A 6,223-nucleotide genomic window follows, 5' to 3' on the forward strand; every position below is an offset into this window, starting at 1 on the left:
TTTAAGACAAGCTTGTCTTGTCTTTTTTTTCTGTATTTTTTAGGGAAGGGTCTACAGGGTATTCAGCGTCTCACTACTAGATAGGACTCATAGAGATTCTCCTGTTTACAGCCTCCCAAATTCTGGAATTACAGGCACAGGCCACCATGCCCAGTCTCAATTGCCGTCTCGGCATGCCCCAGGGACATACTCACTGCAGTAATTCAAAATATTAAACCTCAGAAGGGACAGGAATGATAGGCTCAGAGAAACATGCTTAGGTCTCTGTCTCTGTTCCTTTTCTCCCCTCTTCCCTCCTTCCACCCACATCTTGCCTCTGTTTCTCCTTCTCAGTGACCTCATTGTCTCAGGCCAGCTACAATTATGCAGGTAGAATCACCCCCCTATTTGTATTCAAGATTTATAATTCAGTATTTAGGAGAGGAACTCAACCTACATCTTCAAAGAAAGAGTATTTTCTTTCATCTTCAGCTAGAAAAGTCTTGAGAAAAGCATGAATTGGCCCATGCATTGACCAAGTCACTGTGGCCAGAGGTACTGGGCCTTCTCAGTTAGATGCTTCCATTTGGGGCTACAGGAGGAGACACTAAGATTAGCAGTGCTCAAAAGATTCGCTTGTTTAGAATGGTAAAAAATTTAATTGTCAAGAAAAAAGGTGAGTGCTGCTCTGGATAGCAAAGCTATATATTTCAAAGGTACAGGTTTAAGATCTGTGCACTGGGAAAAATAATGTTTTTTATGGCTTAAAAAATAAGGTTGCTCATAGATCTTTGATGGTTAAATAGTGGAAGTAGGTTCCTTTCTTCAGCCTTAGCTAAGGTGACATCTCCCCCCATCCAATAGGACGTAGTGTGGCAGATCTGGCTGCTTGCCCATTAATAGCCAGCCCTTCCCACACTGCTTAATCCACAGAACCCTGCTCTAGTTTTTCCTCACTGTGGCCATGTGCTCAGTGAGGGAGCCTCTCCCCACTCCAAGGGATGAGTATCTGTTAACAGAGTCCATTTTGGTAAGTTCATCTGCCTTACCATTGATTGACTAGGAGTGGGTTTGTGAGGCAATCCCTGCAAATGAATTTTTGAAAGAAATTTTTGTAGGATAAGTGGTAGCTTCTGGGAGGGGTTTTTCTCCAGTTGGAAATAAAATTGCCCCTTTGGATATTTAACACTTCTCAACAAGGGAAAGAAGCCTGGAGATGTGGCAGCCATTTTATAACCATGATAGGAAAAATGAGGGGACAAGCCCCACCTACAGGGGACCTGAGCAAGAAAACATGGAGAGGGTGGGAGTTCTTTTTTGTTTGTTTGTTTTTTTGAGACAAAGTATCACTATGATCCCCTGACTGGTCTGAAACTCAGGAGCTCAAAGTATTTTCCCCACCTCAGCCTCCTGAGAAGCTAGAACTGTAGGCACACACCATCATGCCTAGCTTGAGACAGAGTTCTTGATGGGCACTACTGAGCCCTCAAATTGCCCAACCTGCAGATCACTCCATCTCCAGATTTTCTGGAATAAATTCCTTACTATGTGAGGCACTTTCAGTTGGGCTTTATGTTACATACCAACAAAAGAGTAGGTGTAACATCTGTGATCTCTTGTATGAGAAAATCAGACCCCTTTTTGTTCTAAAAGAAAAAGCAATGGAAATAATAGAGATACTAAAATCAACTGGAGTACCTTGAACCTCAGAATTATCCAATTTTGAATGAAAGAGATTCATAATAACAGATAAAGAAGGAAGATGTCAAGGTACAGAAATTGCCACGCATAATCTGCTGCCACACATAATCTCATGGCTATACAGACAGAGATCTGATCCATATAAGGCAGGTGTGCATCTCTTTTCAAGTGGAAACAGCCTTGAAAAAAAAATATATATATATATATTCTTTTTTCCCCACCTTTTCAAAGCAATCTCATTTGCCAGTGAGACAGGCATAGACATTTGAAATGCGTTATAGCTTCCCAGCCCATGCGGGCATCTCTCATTTGGAATGCCATCTGCTGAGCGCTTCCAAAACTGTGCTCGACAGGTAGTTCTATCTGTGAGGAATGCATTCAACTGACGTGCAACGACTTGATTTCTCTCAACAGGAATAAAAGTATATATATATATTCATTGTACATTGATTTCTGCCCTTTTACAGTTCTTTTCTGTGCTATGCATTTTGGTCCTTAGATATATTTTATCTGATTTTTTTTTCACAACAGAATGAGTAACTTTAATGAACACAGAATCTGTGGAAATCCGGGCATTTATAGAAAAAAGAGAGTATGCAGTTGCCGTAGTTTAAGGTGGCTCTTAACTTTTTACATGGAAACCTAGAAAAGGTCAACAATTAACTTTTGTCTGCTCAGCACCGAGGATTTCCAGAAATCTTTGCATCCAATGGGATGAAATGTCTGTAAACCAGGCGACTATATCTTCTTAGTTTTGTGATGTGCTCGGCAAGACCGACCTCCCCAGCCCCGCTGGATGAGGGCGCCCCTCTTCCTCCAGCCCAGGTTCGCATCAGGTCTGTCTCTGGACGCGCAGCCAGGGAAGCCCCGGTCTTAGAGTTCTCCACCATCACCTCCGCGTACAGGCGTTCCCCACAGACGTGAGGCTGGCCCATGCGTTCTCACTGGAGGGCACCCCACGGCACCCAGAATCTCCAAATACTGGGGTTTGGACACAGCCGCCACCGTATGCTCTCTTTTATTCTTTAGGGAGAGGCGAAGGTCTCAGAAATGAATGCTGGGTGGCCTCTAGAACTTTCCACAAAAGACAGTCGAGATTCCAATAGCAGCCCTCAGACTGAGTGTGTGTGTGTGTGTGTGTGTGTGTGTGGCCAGCTCAGCTAGCCCTGGGGATGGGGCTGGCGCTGCACTTGGTGCTGGGGATCCAACTGTAGTCCCTGCACTTGCCTAAGCTTGCCTAAGCAGGCGCTTTAGTCTGCTAAGCTATCTTGCCGGTCCCTCCATCTGATTTTTAATTTTTATTTTTTAAAAATGTCCCTTCTTATTATAAATAATACAGTTATCTGAGAGGCAATATGGTAAAGAAAGCATGTGCTTTAGGCTTAGGATCTGAGCTTAAAGTCTTGATTCTACCGCATGCCATCTTTGTAAATTTGGGGAAAATCCTTCATTTTTGGGCCTCAGTACCTCCTCCATAAAATGTGAATGCTAACATGTCCTTTCACACTGACATCACTCACTTTTATGTAACATTTTTATCTACAAGTTGTCACACCTCTAAATTGCACTGATCTTATGTCACCCAGGGATTTTGTCTGGAAGAGGATGTTATTCCTTGGTTCTCAGTGCTAGGATTCTCAATGAAAAGCAGCTGAATCTTTCTTTCTTCCTCATGATTTCACAGAAGAGTGAAGAGGATCCTAATTAACCAATTAATCAGAGCTAACAAAGACTCTCTTCTAACTCCACACATACAGAATTGCCCAATAAAATGTCATTACATCATTTTTTTTAAATACAAGAAATGAGTAAAGAGAAAAAGAGAAATAAAATAATACATGTTGTAGATGAAGCAAAAACTCAGAGCCAGAGCAACAATATCCAAGAGTTATCAATAGCTCAGCAGAAAACGAAAGCAGGCTGTTGACCCTATGGCATGGGTGCTGGCCGACCACACCCACATGGCCTTGGGATGGTCTGAGAGCACCAAGTAGGGTAAATATAGATTTATCTAGAAGCATCATAAGAATTAACAGAACATTAAAGACAAGGGACATAATCTTAAAAACAAAGTCAAATTATCTACACTGGACCAACAATTAGTTGTCAATATAGAGATCAGAAACAAAAAGTGTGAATGAGACTCATAATAACAAGATAAAGAAATGAAACTTATTTTTTTAAAGGGCAATCTGTATTTTTATTTTTATTTATTTATGTATTTTTGGCAGAACCGGGGATTAAACTCAGGCCCTTGTGCTTGCCAGGCAAGTGCTTATTCTACTGAGCTATCTCCCAGGCCCCAAGATATGAAATTTAAAGTCACAGAAATTGCTGTAATGAATCATATGAGCTATCAACATTTTGACCTTCAAAAATTTCAATTTTTTAAAAAAGATTTTCTTTTTCTCTTTTGGGGGCTACTGGGAATTGAACTCAGGACCTCACTCTTGCCAGAGAGGTACTATGCCACTGACCTAAATTTCTGGCTCAAAATACAACTTGAATTTCATGTTATTATGAATACCCATAAGTCTATAAACATTTAGCAAATAACTTTCCAGACCAAAATAACTAAAGAGATTTTTAAACTTTAATAATCTCATAGTCATTAAAGAAAGTGAATTATAAGTAAAATAAAAATCTACCCCCCCATTAATAATGTAAGCACCAGTTTACAGCCCACTGTTAGCAAACTTCAGGAAATAATAGTTAACATCTACATTATTCTCTCTCAGAGAATAAAAAATGGAGAGAAAAAGCTACTGGTTCTACTTCAAGGTTCCAGTTCCCAAGAAGCTCCATACCCATGCACCTGGCAATCGGGAGGTTGCATCCTGGCCTCACCAAGTTTGTAACATTCCAAATCATAAAGTACTGCCTCTCAATACAAGGGCAGATTAAAAAAAGTTGTGAGATATTTGTACCCTAACGCTAGATATAGTCACATGGATTTTTAAAAAATCAATTATCAGTGAAAAAAACAAGCAAAAGAAAATGTACAGGATAATATTTATAGAAAGCTTTTAATCTTACACAAGTGATGCCTGTAATATAAATACCTGAGTTTTTTATGAATATAAAAGATCGTAAAAGTTAAGGCACGCATGATAGTGACACTTAGGATAGTTGTATCTAGAGACAAAGGAAAGTAGATAGAAGAGGACTGAGGAGGGAATTTTAATCTCTGTGATATTTTATTTGTAAAAGTTAGAATAAATAGTAGTGGGATCAATACCACCCTCTCCCCAAAACGTATGCCCATTCATTAAAAAAGTCCATGAATTTCTATTTGGTAAAGAGTCTTTGTGCTCACTTCAGCAGCCCTTAAAGTTGGGACAATACACAGGAGATTAGCACAGCCCCTGCACAAGGATGACACAAAAATTCATGGAGCGTTCCATGTTTTTGAAAGAAGAAAGGGAAATACACACACACACACACACACACACACACACACACACACACACGACAGTTTGGATAACTATACCTCTGGTTTCTACTGTCTGTTGAAAGGAACAGTTTATGCTTAAATAGTCTTTACTTCTTTTTTCATTTTTCTTTGACCAATTTTGCATGCTTGTATCTGGAAATCTGAGCAACTAATTTGAAGACAACAATATACAATATAACAACCATTGTTGAATTCCTTTCATTTTGTTTAGCAAATTTCTGTATTGTTTCTATTTTTTTACTATATTTATTCTTTTTAGAAAACAAAAATAAAATTAGAATGTTAAAAAAGCATCAAATATATTGGAAAATTTTAATGTAAAAAAGAAAACAGAAAAAGGGTCTTTGCAGATGTAGTTAAGGACGTTTCATGGGATTAACCTGGACTCGGGTGGGCTCGTAGTCCACTGTGACATGTCCTTGAAGAAGAGAGGTGCAAGCCAGGCATGATGTGCACACCTGTAATCCCAGCCCTCGGAAGACTGAGGCAGGAGGATGGCTGTGAGTTTTGGACCAACCTGGGCTACATAGCGAATTCAAGGCCAGCCTGCACTACGTAGTGAGACTCTGCCCCCGGCCCCAAAACTAGGGCAAGGACATAGAGAGGAATGTCAAGGATTGCTGGCAGCCTCCAGGAGATCCGAGAGAGGCAGCACAGCTAGCTCATCCTCTCCCACGGAGCCTGCGGAAGGAATCAACTCTGGCAGCTTCCTGTTTGGTACTACCAGAGCCAGAACTGTGAGAGAACAAATTTCAGTTCTGCTAAACCATTATGTTTATGGTAATTTCGTGAAGCCTAAGGACCTAACACAGAAGTTAATATACGTCAAACTCTGAGAGGTGTATGGATATTTTATTTATTTGTTTGTTTGTTTGTTTGTTTTAGACAAGGTCTTGCTGTGTATCCCAGGTTGGCCTCACACTCACAGCAATCTTCGTGCCTCAGCCTCCCAAGTGCTGGGGTTCCATGTGTGCACCACCATGCCTGGCCATTTTCTTTAGTTTTTTTCCATATCTATATGAAGAGGAGGCCCATCAAAACTACTAGAAAGCGCTTCTTCGAGTATCCAGGCTGCTTTAGCTTCAAATC

At 40.5% G+C, this 6,223-nt stretch overlaps 1 pseudogene; it reads left to right on the top strand.

The window, feature by feature from the left end:
- The first annotated feature begins 4,990 nt into the window (after nt 1-4,990).
- On the top strand, nt 4,991-5,090 carry LOC111817657 (annotated as a pseudogene).
- Nucleotides 5,091-6,223: the final 1,133 nt, after the last annotated feature.

Source organism: Octodon degus, unplaced genomic scaffold, assembly GCF_000260255.1.
Source record: "Octodon degus isolate 3935 unplaced genomic scaffold, OctDeg1.0 scaffold00065, whole genome shotgun sequence".
NCBI lineage: Eukaryota > Metazoa > Chordata > Mammalia > Rodentia > Octodontidae > Octodon > Octodon degus.